An 18,721-nucleotide genomic window follows, 5' to 3' on the forward strand; every position below is an offset into this window, starting at 1 on the left:
ATTTATGAAAACGAACAAAGTTTACGTTTTCTCCTGTCATCTGTATACATTATCTGTCAAAAGTTTCATGATAGTTTCCATTAGAGGCGCCACTTAGTATGCGAGAAGACGTAAACTTTAATATTTTCCGAAAAACTATCAAAGCTCTACTAGACCTGCCGCTAGGAACAGAATCCTAATAGACAGTTTCAATAACTTTCTTCCGATTACATGTATACAGAGTGTTACAAAGCGTGTAATCTGCCAATAGGGGGTGACACAACTGACTCAGGGAGTCATTGTAAACAGCTTTTGTTTTGCGGCATATGAAAATTCGAGCTTCGTAGAACAAAAGTGGTTCAGTATGACCCCCTGAGTCACCCCTTTCCCGCTTGCGATATGACTTTTGCAACACCCTGTATTGTTTCTTTCATACGTTTTTTAAATTTTTATGTGTAGACTTCGAGTGAAAATGACCATAAAAATAAAAAGCACAAATGTATCCCAAGAATCCCCATTTTAGTAGTTTTATCGTCATCTTGTGCATACGATTGAAATATTTGCATTTAAAATATACTAATTAATTAATTATCTACAATTAATAAGTAACTATACACTTGACATGTTGAATTTCGTTTTATAAATTGATTAAATATGGGAGAATGTAAATAGGTACACTATCATTTAATTTTGATTATAGGTAGGTTTTTCCAGAATAAGAGATAAGTATGCACTCCGGCAAAAAAAACAGAAGTGTTGATCACACGATTAAACTTACTGTGGATACTGTCTCTTTTGATGACTACATAATACTATGTGATGAGATGATTACGTCAACTTTGATTCCGTTAACTATACTAACTTCTAATGACTGCACGAAATTATAGTTAAGTATTTAATTGTTATTTATTTACATAGTTCTATAGGTAGATAGTTAGACCCTAGATTAAAGCACTACCCTCGTAAAAATACTTTTTACATTTGTAATTTTATCCGTTTTATGCACAGGGTCAATGTACCCAACATTTACTGAACAACATAAGTAGGTGCTAAAATTAATTTTAACACCAGTGTTCGGGCACCTTTATTTTTTGGTATGAGGATAGTTAAACTACCCTCACATGGCGGTTTGTGAGCTGCGTCCTACGAGAGGCGGCCATCATCAGTGTGGACTCGGGTGTCGTGCAGAACGTTTGTCGTCGGCTGCCAGCGGACCTTATAACCGCTCCCACTCATTTATTACGGACAATTGTGATTGGTGAACTTTTACATTTTAACAAGACTATTTGCATAGTGAGCTGTGTGTGTTTTTTATCAAGTAAATATAACGCCAGGCCTGGCAAGAGGAACTCTTCTCGGAAGACGGAGCGGCCATTGACCACGTGTACAGGTTGGTGAATTGTTCTTATCCCAATTTAATAAGGGTGCCCAATAACTATACGTGTGAGTTTAGGAAAGCTAGGACCAGTCCTTACTTAAAAATACAGTCCACTTATCTGCGCCAACATAAATTATTGGTCCTACGACACGGATCTAGTTTTGCTTTAACTTATAACGGTAGTTTCTTTGGGTAAAATCGGCTTTTCGGATAAAATATTATTTCATTCTCATAGTAAAACTAATGCTTAAGGTTCGGCATAAGTTTTTATTTAAATATATTACGGTTTTCGGCAAATATTAAGGTTATAATAGTACGGGCAGGCGTTATCATTTCTCGGATGGCACGGTGCCATTTTGTATTTCGGCGGTAGGTACCATACGGTGGTTACTCGGTACAGTTCCACTTTATTGTTACTTACATACGGTTTCTCCCTGAGAAGTTACGGTATCTTCGGTTATATTCGGTCGTACGGCGGTATTACTTCGGTTCTTCGGTTCATTAATTACGGTATCTTCGGTTTGGTTGCAAACAACCTTCGGCTAAATTTTCGGCTAGTGTATGTTATATTTCGTTGGTCAAACGGTTATATACATGGTTAAACTACGGTTAGTTATATACATGTTTTTCAGTAGGTAGTTATTGAACTAATCTATACTAAGTAAGTTAGTTTGCTAGGCAAGTTTTAGCATTAGGTGTTATTATTATCGGCTCGGTTACGGTGGTACCTACCAGTTTATATTTAGATTAGGTAGAAGTTGTTATTTAGAAATAAACACATATTTTATACTTAAGTACTGTTAACAATGTACGCATTACGGCGGCGGCGGCGGTTTTACGGCTAAGATAATTCATAATTTCGGATACCTTACAATACGTAGTTTTATTTATGTACTTATATTAGTTTACCTTTCTTAAGAGGTTCGGTCACGGGACTAATATATAATCTACGGTTGATTATTGTTTACAGATATTACACTGTGTGTGCATAGAAATATTCAAAATGGCGAACAAAGTATTTTTGACCAAATTTAAATTACAGTATGATTGGTTAAAGAACACGTTAGATATGAGTAACAGTAAAACTCATACTTCTAGTGTGATTACGGCTAGATTACGTAAGTTAGAGGACAGATATTCGGCGTTGAGCGAGGCTTACGAGAATATATTAATTAATACGGATGATTCAGAGATTATCACTATGTACGATAAGGAGTTTCGCGAAGCTGAGGAATGGTATAACCAGTTGGAGGCACGGTCGGCGGCCTATCCGAACTTAGACGGCACACATGTCCCTACAGAAAGTACACAAACGGCTCGCTTGCCACCAATTAATCTCTCGGTATTTGACGGCGACTTATTCTCATGGACTAGTTTCTATAGTCTATATAGTTCATTGGTTTTATCCAGGAAGGATATCTCCAAAACGGAAAAATTTCATTATTTGTTCTCTCATGTTCAAAATGAACCTCGCTTACTGTTAAAACACCTACCTATGGTAGACGACTCTTTGGATTCGGCCTTAGAGATTTTGAAATCAAGATACGAAAATAAACGATTACTCGTGGATTCAAATATTTCTCGTATTCTTAATATACCGGCTTTGAATAAGTGTTACGGACTTAGAAACAATGTACTTAATCCATTATTGGAATGTACTCGGGCGCTTAAAAACTTAGACTTGCCAGTGGATGAATGGAGTTATCTACTTCTATTTATTTCACTGAATAAATTACCGGCGGAGATAAAAACTCGGTTCGAACAAAAGTACGGAGGTGACTCAACTTGTTTACCTACCTTTAATCAGCTGATAGAATTCTTACAAAACGAATGTCGGCTTCTTGATACGGCTAATAATAAAAGTTGCGTGACGTCACCGACAGCGGCCGGCCCCGCTGTCCGTGAAAATCGGTACAGTAACAATATTCGCAATTCACATGCACATGTAACTGACCTCGGTCAACGCAGGTCACCTGTTTTAGTAAAGCAGTGTAATTTCTGTCAGTTACCACGCCATACGATTAGTGAATGTTTTAAATTTCGGAACTTAACTAACGGTGAACGGAAGGATTTCATTAAAAATAATGATTTGTGTTTCAAATGCTTCGAAAAGCACACGGCGAGAACCTGTCACAACAATGTACCATGTGATAGATGTGGTAATATCGGTCACAATAAAATGTTATGCTCTCATTACATTGCGCGCTCTGGCGTACCTGCAACGGAGAGACTACGTTCAGGAAACGAATGTAATACGTCATCAAGCGATAGGACAGTTGATCGACAATCGGCTCGAAATGTTCATATCGCACAGGCGGCAACTCCAGCTTTCGATGACTCGAGATTCATGAAGGAGGGCGGTAGGTTAAATGAACCTTATCTCGGTGGTAATAAGGCACTAAATCATACCAGCCCTACTGGGTCGCGGCAGCAACCAAATAATAATAATTGACAATTAATTAGTAATGTCGTTTCAGTACCTAAGCTTGCGGACGGTATAAATTTACCCACTGTGATTATCCATGTACTTACGGTTAGAAATGATTTTATCACAGCGCGGGCGCTGTTGGACCTAGGTTCACAGTGCTCAATAATTAAAAGCGAATTTGTTGCGCAGTTAGGATTAAAGCGACATTACAGTGACACATCTTTGGTAGGTATCGGCGGAATTCAGGCTAGTGGTAGCCATTGTATTGTGTCTATTCATTTTAGACCTGCAAACAAAGTTGATTTTCCTTTGTTATCGGTTACAGCGGTAATTATAAAAAGGCCGACTGCGTATTTGGCGCGTCGCTTGAATTTAAATAATGATAATAATATTAGGCTATCGGATGACGGCACTCTTAAGCCATTGGAGATAGATATTATTTTCGGATGTGACATCTTAGGACAGATTTTAACCGGTGAAAAGTTAGATCTGGGAACGGGTGGTCCCTATGCGTTGGGAACTATTTTTGATTTCGCTATCTTCGGTGCGGTAAATTTATTATGTTGTCAATCCGGTGACAATGTAGAAACATTTTCGGGTACGACTCTTTTAGAGGCGGTTCAAAGGTTTTGGAGAACTGAGGAGCCGCCCATGCATAAAATTAAGGATCCTTTGGACATAGAATGCGAGAATTTGTTTGCGTCGACTACGTCACGTGACAGTAACGGAAAATATATTGTGCGGCTTCCTATTATACCTAATCACGAGCGATTAGGAGATTCTCGGCAAACGGCTTTGAAACAATTTATGTCCATTGAACGGAGGATGTCTAGACAGCCTGAGTTTAGGGACAAATATGTTGAATTTATGGAAGAATATTTAAGACTTGGACATATGGTGATATCGGAGTTCGATTTTAACTCAGGTGACGAATATTATGTACTTGCTCACCACGGGGTGTTCAAGAGGTCGGGCGATGTTAATAAGATTCGCGTAGTGTTCAATGGGACAATACCTAGTAGCACAGGGGTGTGCTTAAATGATTGTTTATATACAGGAGAACGGTTACAAAATGACATAACGGATATAATAACAAACTTTAGATTTCCACTTGTAGTGTTTACGTGTGATGTTAAGATGATGTTTCGGCAAACCTACATCTGTCCGGAGGACCGCAGATATCAGTTAATTTACTGGAGGTCATCGCCCTCGGAACCTCTGCGCGTTTACGAGTTGACAACTAATACGTACGGGTTGAAATCAAGTCCTTACATTGCCATTCGCTGTCTTCACCAGCTCGCTCATGACGGTAAGCAAGACAGCCCTCGTGCAGCTGAGCTTTTATTGAGAAACTCCTACGTCGATGATCTCAACGGGGGAGGGGATAGCTTAAGCGAAGCTCTTTCTTTACGAGATGAGTTGATATCGCTCATGAAGTCGGCGGGTTATGAACTGCGGAAGTGGTCTTCCAACGTACCGGAGCTGCTTCAGGGACTTCCGGCAGATCACCTGGAGACTCCTCGGACGTTTGACGGTACAGACGGCTCGGTTTTTATAAAAATATTGGGTATTCAGTGGGACCCAATTTCGGACGGTTTTACATATAGGGTTAACTTACCCTCGGACTCAACGGTTACTCGAAGGAGTATTTTATCTATGACAGCTAAACTATACGATCCATTAGGGTGGATAAGCCCAGTGGTTTTTCGTTTTAAACTTTTACTACAATCGGTGATCGGTACAAGCGGAAATAAAGTAGATTGGGATTCGCCAGTCTCGGATGATTTGGTACGGATGTGGCAAGATTATATTTCGGACTTGTCCAATTTAGAACGTCTTTCCATTCCTAGGTGTTTGAGACCTGGTGCACAGGCTCGGTACTCCTTGCACGGTTTTTGTGACGGTTCGTCGTTAGGACATGCGGCGGCAGTATACGTGCGAGCGGAACTACCAGACGGCAGCGTTCTCGTGAGACTAATCATTGCTAAGTCAAGGTTAGCCCCACTGAAGACTCAGCAGACCATTCCCAAGATGGAGTTAAATGGCGCTGCGCTGCTTACTACCCTTCTCAATCATGAGGTCAGCAAGGTTGCAGACAACATTGTATTCGAGGAAGTGGTCGGATGGTGTGACAGTACTATAGTCCTAGCGTGGCTTCGTACTCCTGCGCATACATTACAAGTTTTTGAAGCAAATCGGGTTTCTCAAATTAATGCATCTACGGCTTCCATTCATTGGCGTCACGTGCCAAGTGAATTAAATTGTGCGGATGTTTCATCGCGCGGCGCTGCGGCGGCGGATCTGCTCAACCACGAGCTGTGGTGGGGCCCGCAGTGGCTGTGCCAACCATCGGATTGTTGGCCGGCGGATGGTCCTGCATTTCCGCCAGATATGTTACCTGGTCGGAAGACTAAAACTTGTGTAGTTAATATCGGAAATTTACAATCGGACACGGACACGGACTTTCTTATTGATAAATTTAGTTCGTTTGAAAAATTAATCAAAGTTACGGCCCTGGTATTACGGTTTGCTCATTTATGCAAAAATAAAATTAAACAGTTTCCACAAAATATATCGGTTTCGGAGCGTAGAAACGCTATAATGCATTTAATTCGTATAGAACAATTAAAACATTTCAAGGATGAAATTTTATGCTTGACAAACAAAAAATCGATTCGGACTTCTATGAGAAGATTAAATTTATTTATGGATGATGACAATATTCTACGGGTCGGTGGTCGGATAGGAGCTGCGGACTTACCTTATGATGCACGACATCCGATTTTATTGTCGGCTAAAAGTAAATTCACGGAGATGTTGGTAAATCATTACCACATCATCAATTGTCATGTCGGAGCGAATACACTTGCGGCTATATTGTCTCGGACGTATTGGATAATGTCGGCGCGGCGAATCACCCGACACATTACATATAGGTGCGTGCAATGTTATAGATCTAAAGCACGACCTACGCAGCCGTACATGGCTGATCTGCCACCTGACCGGGTCAGGGGGGTGCGACCATTTCTCGGCGTCGGAACGGACTTTGCGGGTCCTTTTTATATAAAGACAAGTACATTACGAAACGCTAAGATAACAAAATGTTATTTGTGCATCTTTGTATGCTTATCGGTTAAGGCGGTCCACTTGGAGGTAGTTTCGGACCTTACGGTAGAAGCCTTTGTTGCAGCTTTTGCCCGTTTTTCAAATAGGAGAGGCTTGCCAACTCTTGTTAGATCAGACTGTGGAACAAATTATTCTGGAACGGATAAATACCTTAAGGAGCTATACATATTTCTACGAAACAATCGGTCGGATATTGAAAAAAGATTGGCGCGAGACAGTATAACTTGGTTATTTAATGCACCATCAAGTCCGAATCACGGTGGACTTTTTGAGGCTGCAGTTAAATCTGCCAAAACTCACGCTCGGCGCGTTCTTGGTGAGACCCGGCTTACTTTTGAAGAGCTTACTACGTTCTTCACCAAAGTAGAAGCGGTAATGAACTCGCGACCGTTGTGCCCTCTAAGTACGGATCCAACTGATCTTGAAGTTTTGACTCCTGGTCACTTTTTAATCGGACAACCTCTTGTGGCTCTTCCCGAGTACGACTATACGGATACTAAAGAATCTCGTTTGTCTCGGTTTCAACACGTTCAGAAGATGTCGCAACATTTTTGGTCGAGATGGAAAACGGAATACCTCCATACTCTACAACAACGTTATAAATGGACGTCGGTGACGGAACCTCCTAAGTTAGACGACTTAGTTTTGATTAAAGAAGACAATTTAGCGCCTCTACATTGGAAACGCGGTCGGATCGTTAAATTGTTACCCGGTAAAGACGGTATTGTTAGAGTCGCGGAAGTAAAGACTCAGAATGGTGTCCTGTTGAGGCCCATTTCCAAGTTATGTCGGTTGCCTATTGTGGCTTAGGAACCAAGGCGGACCTTGGTTAGGGGGCGGGATGTTCGGGCACCTTTATTTTTTGGTATGAGGATAGTTAAACTACCCTCACATGGCGGTTTGTGAGCTGCGTCCTACGAGAGGCGGCCATCATCAGTGTGGACTCGGGTGTCGTGCAGAACGTTTGTCGTCGGCTGCCAGCGGACCTTATAACCGCTCCCACTCATTTATTACGGACAATTGTGATTGGTGAACTTTTACATTTTAACAAGACTATTTGCATAGTGAGCTGTGTGTGTTTTTTATCAAGTAAATATAACGCCAGGCCTGGCAAGAGGAACTCTTCTCGGAAGACGGAGCGGCCATTGACCACGTGTACAGGTTGGTGAATTGTTCTTATCCCAATTTAATAAGGGTGCCCAATAACTATACGTGTGAGTTTAGGAAAGCTAGGACCAGTCCTTACTTAAAAATACAGTCCACTTATCTGCGCCAACAACCAGAATGCTTGAGCATGTATTTTTTGATCCCAAAATCGCGACATCACACGATACACAATAGATTTTTACCGCTCAAACAACTAAAGATGTAAAAATTCTTTTATTTGAAAACCCATTTTCATAATTTTATATTTTTAAGTATGTGCTAGATATAAGTTTTGTACCAGTTTTTAAAACTAATAATAATTATGATGTGATAAGTTTAAAATAATGCGTCACTTGAGTCTTCTACAAGAAATGTTACCTACAAATTTTCCATTTTAATAAAATTCTTAAGAAATGGTCTGGAAAGAAGTTCATATATTATTAATCTTGCTCTATTACATTTGGACCTAGAGAGGTAATATTATATTATATTATTTGTAAGGACCCATATCCCGCATAAGACTATCTCAACATAGATAGTTATTAAAACACTCTTAAATAACAATTATTTATAATGTATATTATGTTTTAAGTAATTTATATCAAAATAATGATTAATTGTAAACCTAGTTTAGGTCAAAAATATTTATAATTAAATCTAATTATTACAATTATCGATAGTTTAATATATCCGTTGGTGTATATTTGTAAAGGATCAAATAGACGTTTAAAAAAAAAACTGTTTTTTTGTAGGGTAAGGTTTCCTTATTATGAACCCTCTAGTAAAGTGACCGAAAACAATATTATACCTTATACCTGAGTAAAAAGTGTAGGTATAGTTGCTACTTAGTTACTTAGGTATTAGATTATTTAAAGTAAAATGTCGACATTTACTTTATATATACTCTTATCTCTTTGTAAAGGATCAAATAGACGTTTAAAAAAAAAACTGTTTTTTTGTAGGGTAAGGTTTCCTTATTATGAACCCTCTAGTAAAGTGACCGAAAACAATATTATACCTTATACCTGAGTAAAAAGTGTAGGTATAGTTGCTACTTAGTTACTTAGGTATTAGATTATTTAAAGTAAAATGTCGACATTTACTTTATATATACTCTTCAGCACTTACATGCGTACCTGAAACGATTTCGTGAAATTTCTGATCGCTGAAGGCAAACAAGACCTCCCGAAACCTTTCTCCGTAGCATTTATCCAAACCGACAGCAAAAAAGCTGCCGAAATGGCGTTACAATATCGACAGACAGGAACCAATCCACTTTTGACTCGCAACACAATACAGTACAGCAGTTACAGAGGATTTGAGCCCTAGTTGTTTTGCGCCTTCAGCGGGCCTGGGAGGTCACTCTATCAGACAGGAAAACAAAGTTTCAAAAATCTACTACGCAAGCCACGACTCTACCTCGTTGTATTAAACGTGCCGATTGCACGACAGCTCTCGTTCGTTCGTTTTTCGTCAGTATAGAGTAGCCCTACTGGGCCTGGGCGGGCGGGCGGCGCGGGGCGGGGCGCCCGGTGTACCTCGGAGCCTCCGGCCAGCCCCGGCCTTCAGTCTGCCTCCGACCACCGCGGTGCCCGCACGCCCGCGCTCGCAACGCTCACCGCACCGCGTGATCAATGCACTTCTATATTTAAAACAAAACCGTGTTGACGTTAATGTGGATTAAAGTGACTGTGTAACATTGATGCCAGAGCTCCGGTGTCTGAGAGGTGTTTGCGACGCAGTCGGTTTTGCCCCCCCTGTAACGGGAACGTTTGGGGTTCATACTGAATTTTCAGCGCTAGTAAGTAGCGATTCGATTGTTTGCGGTAACCTTTAAGTAGAAATATGCTAGGAAAGCGTTTATCTTGCTGTTATCTTTTGTAGCGTTAATTTGTTAATTTTTATAAGTAAGATTCAGTTGTTAATATTTTAGTGCAATGATAAGATGCAAAATTATTGCCAAACAAAATTATCATAATTACCTATTTTTACAGCTAAAATGTAGGTATGTAAATATATTTTTTTACTATTTGTTTCCGCATAATTTGCCTTTATCAGCTGGTTAACGGATACAGTATGTAATACATACACACATTGTATATTTGTGTATTGTACTTTTACCGTTTGATATTTTTTTATGAACGTAGGTACTCTTACTTACTACTTATGTATTATAACTTAGTGTTACTGGTATCTAACAAGTTATTTGTGTTTCATTGATAACTACTGTCAACAAGCATAACTTACTTTAATTATCATTATGAAGCTACCTACTTAAGAATCTAGTTACGCCTGTCTACATTGCATAGTTACGTAGCTAAGTTGATAATACCTAGATAGTTTAATTGTATCTCTGTTTTGCATGCGGGAATCGATAGTTAAGCACAAATTGTTTAGGTTCAGACGGTTTCTCCAATGTCTAAGCTGTTAAAATATTTCAGTTTTTGGAAAAGAAGGATATTGGCGGTTACTGTTATATATGTATTAGGTACATTAAACGATCTAAGTATCAAAGTAATGAGACAAGTTGTACCTTAGAAAAGATAACACTACTTACTGCCAGTTTCTATAACTATCTATCTATAACTGGTAGTTACTTTCATACGATTTTGACAGATTGTAACTTTATGTCAAAATCGTATGAAAGTAACTACCAGTCATGGATAGATAGAGTTATAGAAACTGGCAGTTAGTGTCTGACAACTCCTTACACCTAGGTACATAGTTGAGTCATAATAAGCGATGTATTCAAGTTAAACAGGATAGAAGGAAAATACAATCGTTTAATATTACTTACTTAGTACTTGCCGATTGTATGGTCAATACTAAATAGCATAATTTTCCTTAACCTCCTTGCTAGAAGGTTAGTTATCGATCAAGTGAGCCGAAAAAGAGTTTTATTTAGTCCTTTGAAGCCTTAAAAAATGTGTATGCGGCTGCTTGCTTCAAAGTAACAAATACCGCGCAGTCGATATGGCTTCCATGCTTAAAGAAAATACCTATTGTGTAGAAAAAGTACCCTTGTTTGCTTTTAGGTAAAAAGGGTTCGAGTATTTTAATCCGAATTTCCACAACTAGACATTTACCTACAGACTTTCGCAAAGTAACTCTACCAGTATGTTTTTTTAAACATCGAATCAATCTATACTACATTCAATATATTTTTTCCAAATAAATATTATATTTTTTAATTACTACATAATAAATATATTTATTAAGTATCACATTCGTGTCAATAATAGGAACTTTTACCCTACATTGAGCATATTCTTGATTGGCGCTGATTTTAAAACCAAAATATTAAAATGAATCTTATTTGGGAATGCAAATAGGATGCATATCTGTTAATCTAGATTTACCCCCTTTAGATTACATTTCTAGTTAAATAAATAAATAAATAATAATTTATTTCATAGCCAAACTTAAACTTAATTACAAAAACAAAGTTAACAAGCATAGATGTAAGCTATATATATGCATGAATAATATGTCCCCTGATACTCAAACTAGGTAAAAACCTGTAAGATGAGGATCAGTGGTCACTCACCGATATAGTACACAAAATTAGTTAGTAACTTATCAAAATAACATTGTTTAGGGTTTTTATCTTTAAAATCTAATTAAGTAAAAGATTTTAGTTTAAGTTTAACAATTTACAAAGCTAGAGTATTACTATAGTAGTTAATACAAATAACATAGGTATTTATATTTGTACATCTCGATTGGATTGAATGCTTGTGTCTGTTTGAGTGTGGGTGTGTGTGTGTGTTTGTGTGTGTGTGTGTGTGTGTGTGTGTGTGTGTGTGTGTGTGTGTGTGTGTGTTTTGTGTGTGTGTGTACATTTGTATAAGATGTTGTGTTTGTGATTTGATTACGAAAGAATGAATGAAATGATTATTTAGTTGATTTACGGAAAAGTGGCAAGATATAAGTTATTTTATTATGGATTCAGTGCTATCGTAATCTAAGGTTAAGAGCCAGATTTTTAATTTATTTTTACATTTGTACTTAGTGGAAGATATAAGATCGAGGGAGTTATTAATATAGTTATATAGTTTAGAGCTTTGGTAGCTGAATTGTTTTTTAGCAAATGTTGTACGCACATCAAAGTTGTGGAAGGGAGGTTTAGGTCTTCTTCGAGCAGCGTCCTTAGTTCGCGTTGGAGCAGAGGCATGTCTACGGAGAGTAGCACGAAGAATATATAGCTGTCTAACGGTTAGAAGGGAGAGTTCGCTGTATAATTGTTTTGTAGGATACCGGAAAGGTTTTCGAAATAAAACTTTGAGCACTGCTCTCTGCGACCTTTCCAGATCTATAAAAGTAGTCTTCGATGAACCTCCCCAGGCAGGGATACAGTAAGTAAGGATCGACTCACAGAGTGCCGTGTAGGCCATTCTTAAAGTTTCATTGTCAGCAGAATTTCTGAGTTTTTTAAAGATGAATATTAGTTTCCTGGTTCTGTTCATTAGATAATTAAGATGTTCATACCAGTTGAGACAGCAATCTAGAACGACTCCCAAATATTTTATTGATTTGACCCTACTTAAGGCAAGACAGGAGCACTGCACCGGCGGATTCTGACATGTGTGAGCATGAATACTTAATTCTTGAGGGTGGTCGCATGGTCTAATCGCAAATGTTAAATATTTAGTTTTTAGTATATTTAAAGTCAAAAGGTTATTTGTGAGCCACGTCATAACCAGAGAAAGAACACTTTCTGCAATTGCAATGGTTTCCTCCCAGGTCCGTCCATAAGCGATAATTGCCGTGTCATCAGCATAGGCGAAGATGCTGGATTGATTTGCTGTTATATTGCAGAGCTCATTAACATAGATGAGGAAGAGGGTTGGACCCAGGATGCTACCCTGGGGCACGCCATAGTTAACTGAAAGTGTATCACTGATATGAGAGTCAATTTTTATAAATTGGGTTCTATCGGTTAGGTAATCAATTAGAAGATCCAGGGCAATGCCCCTGACACCAAACTTTTCTAGTTTTTTTATCAATAGTGGGACAGACACCGTGTCGAAAGCCTTGGATAAGTCAAGGAAGATACCAAGACACTTATACTTGTCGTCAATTTTATTAACTAGAAAGTCAGTAAGTGATAATACTGCATCTTCCGTCGAAAGACTTTTGGGTTATTACGGGCTTTATCAAATTCTGACTTCTCATAGTTACATTTAAGCTTACGGAGGAGGATGTTACAAAAATTGCGGTAGCGTTTATATGTTATTTTAAGTACCAGATTATCGGGTTGTTTTTTTAAAGTTTTGTGCATGTTGTCTCTATTATGGATACATCTCAACAATCCTATTGTAATCCATGGTTTTATGATTCTTTGACGACATGGAATTATAGTTGAAATCGTATGTGTGTCGATTACCGATTTAATAATATTAATCAAGGTATCAGTTGCCTCATTTACATCACTCATTGAGTATATTAGGGAAAAGTTTTTATTTTCAATGTCTTTTAAAACAGCGGGATAATTTGTGCGGGATACGATTTGATTTTTATTCCGTTTTAAACTTGAGTGATCAAGGCAGAGAATTACAGGAGAGTGATCCGTAATGGTAGCTTCAAGGACTAATGTAGAGGCAGGGCAACAAGTTTTGACCAGAACATGGTCGAGACAGTTTTCATATCTGGTGGGAAATCGATGCGCGGGCAAGAGCCCATGAAAAGCGGTGACATTGAGATATTCATTTGAGCGTTGGTCTTCGAAGCCGATTTTGATGTCTAGGTTTATATCGCCAATCAGGATTACATTTTTAAAAGAAGCTAGATTTGATAAAATACTGTTTAAGCTGTCGATAAATTTACTACAGTTTTTATGAGATGGTGATCTGTAAGAGGCAACTATGGCCGTTACAGAATCAATTTTACAAATTAAACAGTTTGATTCCTCTACAAATGGCTCAGCGACAGAATAGTTTTTAAGATTACTTTTAATAAACATTATAATCCCTGCATTCTGATTACTATTTCTTGAGGTGGAAAATCTCTTATAACCTTCAATATATCAGAGAGCTATCCTGAAGGTCAGCACGTTCAAACCGATTCGGTTCCCGACCGCAAAAATACATAAAGAATGTGGTATTTTAACTGTTAGACAACTATTTATCATGAACTCCATCCTAAGGATTCACTCAACTCCCGTTTTCCCATCTTCCACAATCTCCTGCTCTAGCCGGCGTTCGTATGCAGTGGTATCTACTGACTTTTATAAGACATCCTTTGCTAAAAGATTTGAATTTTATCTTGGTGGTTATTTGTATAACTTAGCTAACAAGCTCCATTCTATTCATACTCTTAACAGATACGAAGTTAAAAGTATACTATTTAAGTGGCTCCTCCCGTTAAATTATGTTGAGTCCGAGAATTTGTTAATCTCCGTATATCGGGAATAGCATTGTCTTTATTGTTATTATTAATTAATATTCTTAAAATTGTAAAGTTCACCTTTTATCATAAATCTGCATGCAAGATCGTACATTCTACAGTTTCACAATCATTGTTATATTATAGTAACTTTTAACTTTTATTTTGTCTTTCTCTTATAAATTAAGGTAATTTTCTGTATATAAGATAAAATTTACTAAACTAAGTATGTAAACTATCAGATTTTTTAATAGTTTTTAATAGTAATTAAGGTTAATTTGTAACTCACTTTTAGTATATTTACCTATTAAAACTGCTTCATCATATATCTTTCATACTCTCACGTTAATTACATATTAATATTTGTAAAGGAAGAGCTTGTCACCTATCGTACAGGCCATAAACCTAGTTTAGGTGGCAAGGTTACCCTATATAACCTTGTTCCATTGTCGATGTATGTCTATCTTACATTATTTTTTTGATCAATAAATATTTTATTATTATTATTATTATTAATATCTGGTAGAGTATCTGCTTTCGAGAGCCAGCATTCTGACAGTATAATTATATCGCAGCTAATTTTAAGAGAGCAAAGGAGTACTCTAAATTGATCAAAGTTTTTAGTTACACTCCTAACATTCATATGGATCACTGAAAATTTGCTGTTTGTAGAAAAGTTTACGAGTTTATGACACTCACCATAAGTAGACATGTAGGCTCTAGATACACTTAGGTTATCAAGTTCCGGAGTAATATCCATTATGTTAGCCATTGATAGAGAGAGTATAGGACACAGTCAGTTGTCGTAATAAATAAACATTTTTGCCGTGTGAGTGAGCGCCTGAAACATAGTCAAGGTTAAGCCAAGTTATTTTAATAAGATCATAATGGGTGTTAGAGTAGGTGTTATTCTTGTTATTGGTGTAATCCCATGATGAGGGTGTGTGGGTTGTGTAAATGTGTTTGTGTGTTATAGAGTGCATGTGTTGTTGTTTAAAGACATAATATAAAAGATATACAAATGTACTCCAGAATATACAGAAAAAAGTTGAATGTGACACAGAAATGGTTAAGATGACATTTATAATTGATAAGGTGTCACTAGGAATATGCCAGAATAGTCATTCTTGTTTACGTAAGTCTTGTAAGCATTTTTCAGACCGAATAATAAGTTGTTTTCCTTGTGGTTCCTTACGAAGAAAGATATTTCCATTTGATGACCAGCAGTAGGCATACTTATTTTCTTTGGCAAATTCTCTCGCTAAGGACAGGAGCCTCTTTGAGCTTGCGGATAGGTATTCGGCGACAAAGATTGGTTGGCGGCCTCCTGATAGTCCGATTGTTTCGGTATTCAGTTTGTCCTGAGTTTGTAATTTCCTATTAAAGTCTCTAGCTGACGAGAGGAAGCGGTTCTTTGCGTGAACTTGACCAAATTCAGCTACGATAGGCCTGGTAGTCCCTGGCTTTCCCGACAAGCGTCGTATATCTCGGATTTCAGATGACGTCACAGGGCAGCCGATAGCGCGTCCAATGCCGGAAACGATAGACATGAGATCTGAGTGAGTTTCTTTATCCTTAAGGGGTACGTTCCTCATTTCGATACTAGAGCTTCGTGAGCTTAGCTGAACATCTCTCAGTTTGTTCTCGAGATCATTTGCATGGTCATTTAGTTCAGAGCGCTCCTTTTCTAGGTTCTCAACTTTCTTTTTCAGTTCTTCAAATTCCTTATTAATGAAAGACATAGACCTCTCTATTTCCTGATTTGTCGAATAGATTTCATTGTTTTGGGCCTTCACTTCGGCGACATCGGACGCCAGTTTTTTAAAGACATTGTTTTGACTCTCCATCATATTTTTAAAAAGTTCCTTCTGATTGTCCTGCCAACTTCGAAACATATCCATCATGTCTGCTCGCAGTTCTCTTCTAAAATTCTCGAAGTCTTTACTAGGAGACATGTCATCATGGGTGCGCTTTTTTCGCGGTAAATCAATGTTACTATCGGCATCACAGGTACCCGATATATTGGGCTCCGAATTAACTTGAATAAGTCCAGGGAGCGGCGTGCCGGGGGGTGAGCGTCGCATCATAGACATTATAATCACCCTGGGTGTAGTATTTATTTATTTATTTTCGTGTTCGGTATTTGGTACTTCTGGTCTAAACTTGAAGCCCACCTCACCTTAAGTGCCTTAAGTGAAATCTCTTTTATGTTAGGACAGCTCTACTCGGTCGATGACGGTCTCTACACTCATGTGAGACTCTACCTTCATCAACTTGGGCTCTACTAAGTGTTGTCTATGGTAGTCTTTGCTCTATCTTGTTAGCTCTATGACTCTATTAAAACTTCGTGTCTCTATCTGATATGTCCTGCCCTCTAGCGTTGAGTAGCTGAACTTTGTCTTAACTATGTAGCTTTGACTGTTGAAATAGATGGCGCTGATTTTCGAATGTTCAAGATGTCCGGCTATTATTGATTTGTTTATAGGTTATATTATTGATTATTAATGAAATCCGTTGTATACACTCACAGTTTTTGTTGTATTTCATAGGGAGCTGTGGTTATTTTCGTATTAAGACTTCTGTTTCACTTTAATATCACGTTATTTGTTGTGCAAGGCACTGGACCGTTAAATTTTTAAACCACTTAAATCTGGTGTTATCTGGAGGTTTCACACTTTGAAAACAATTATTCGCTTAAAAAGCAGCTGTTATGCACTTATGTAAGTAGATTTTAGAGCACTTCTTCTAGATTAACTAATTTTTATGAATATTAGATACGTAAACAATGTTATAGGTTTGACAGTTACGTTCCGTTCAGTTAACCTCAGTAGTTCTGTATAATGGTAGTACGTAATCTGCCCTTATGCTGTGCTCTACATATACGATAGTAAAACTGCCTCTGTGGTCTAGTGATAGAAGCTTCGCTTCACAACCCAGAGGTCCCGGGTGCGATTCCCGGGTGGGACCATCAATTTGTGTTTCTAAATTGTGGATTCAAGTTTGGTTAGTACATAGAAGGCTGATCACCTGATGTCCAAAACAGTGAAACGATCCATGCTGTCGGATGGGCATGTAAAGCAGTCGGTCCTGCGCCTAGCTCTCTCCAGTCGTGTCGGTCAATCCGTCCCATTGGGCTATGAGAGTGATGGAACAGAGAGTGCTCCTGTGTACTGCGCACACACTTGGGCACTATAATCTACTCCCGCGTACATGGCTGATCTCAAATGAGATTGGCCGCCGTGGTCGAAATTCGACTAGGAGGACATTATTATTATACTATAGCAGTAGTTTACTATACCTACGTACTAAAATCCATACAGATTACAGATAGGTTAATTAAAATTTAAATGAAGATATTCGGTATACACAGGAGGCCCTGTTTATGATGTGGAACAATAGCCCACTAATGTGAATCCACTGACATTAATACTAGCTATGGTTTATTGTTTACCAAAATAATAGTGACTCAGTGGTCAGTTGCAGTACATAACATAATTATGATGTACAGTAGGGCCTCGATAATCCATACCCATGCTTATCCGAACGCCGCTGTAATCCGAACTGGGTTTGGCTGATGAAAACGACTTGTCTTTACCCAAAAAGTTGATGCTGGGTAATTTGACGGACAAAGCCTTTGTTTGGTGAATAAATAGAAACCGCCAAACTAAAACTGGCCACTTTATTAATAGTATAAGTAACTTGTGTAAAAAAAAGTTTAAGTAAATATTTATCTTAGTAAACCTCAATTCATAATCTTCTTCTTCTTCCTTGCCTTTGCCTATTTTGAATAAGTTCGGTTTGAAGATTTGTGAATTGTGTGTCATTAGGTTGAACTTAAAACAATTTGACCTAAACAAAATACGGATTTTTTTTTGTGAGTTTTTGACATACAATCTTGTCCGTAAGTATATTTTAAATCTAAAATTTCATTATGGAAGTAAAGTACCTACCTAATAGAAATGGTTTTCATAAGACTCCTATCATAAAGATAACGGACTTTGACCGACATTTAGATAGAGACCCGATGTCCTTAAGTCCGTGCTGTCAAGATCACATAACCTAATCTCCTAGTAAGACGATAGTGAGCCATGAACGCACCTCTAACGCCTACAACATAAGGGCTGATATCGCTTGCATCATAGTTGTGGTTGATTGTACTGACAATGGAGATGAAATAAACAAGATAATATTGATACAGGGCACTTGAAGCAGCAATATCTACCAGGCGAAGTGGTGATACTTGTGCTATAACTAATCCTGGCTTGCCCTACCTGTATTTC

The 18,721-nt window shown here is 38.1% G+C and overlaps 1 protein-coding gene across 1 annotated transcript in view; it reads left to right on the top strand.

Annotated features, from left to right (window-relative positions):
* Positions 1-9,578: 9,578 nt before the first annotated feature.
* Positions 9,579-18,721, top strand: part of LOC105393051 (cGMP-specific 3',5'-cyclic phosphodiesterase) — a 92,332-nt gene continuing 83,189 nt past the window's right edge. The window contains exon 1 of the mRNA XM_011564763.3: positions 9,579-9,858. The gene's annotated coding sequence lies outside the window, so the exon portion shown is untranslated. The remainder of the gene's footprint in view (positions 9,859-18,721) is intronic.

The sequence above is a fragment of the Plutella xylostella genome, chromosome 26 (assembly GCF_932276165.1).
Source record: "Plutella xylostella chromosome 26, ilPluXylo3.1, whole genome shotgun sequence".
NCBI lineage: Eukaryota > Metazoa > Arthropoda > Insecta > Lepidoptera > Plutellidae > Plutella > Plutella xylostella.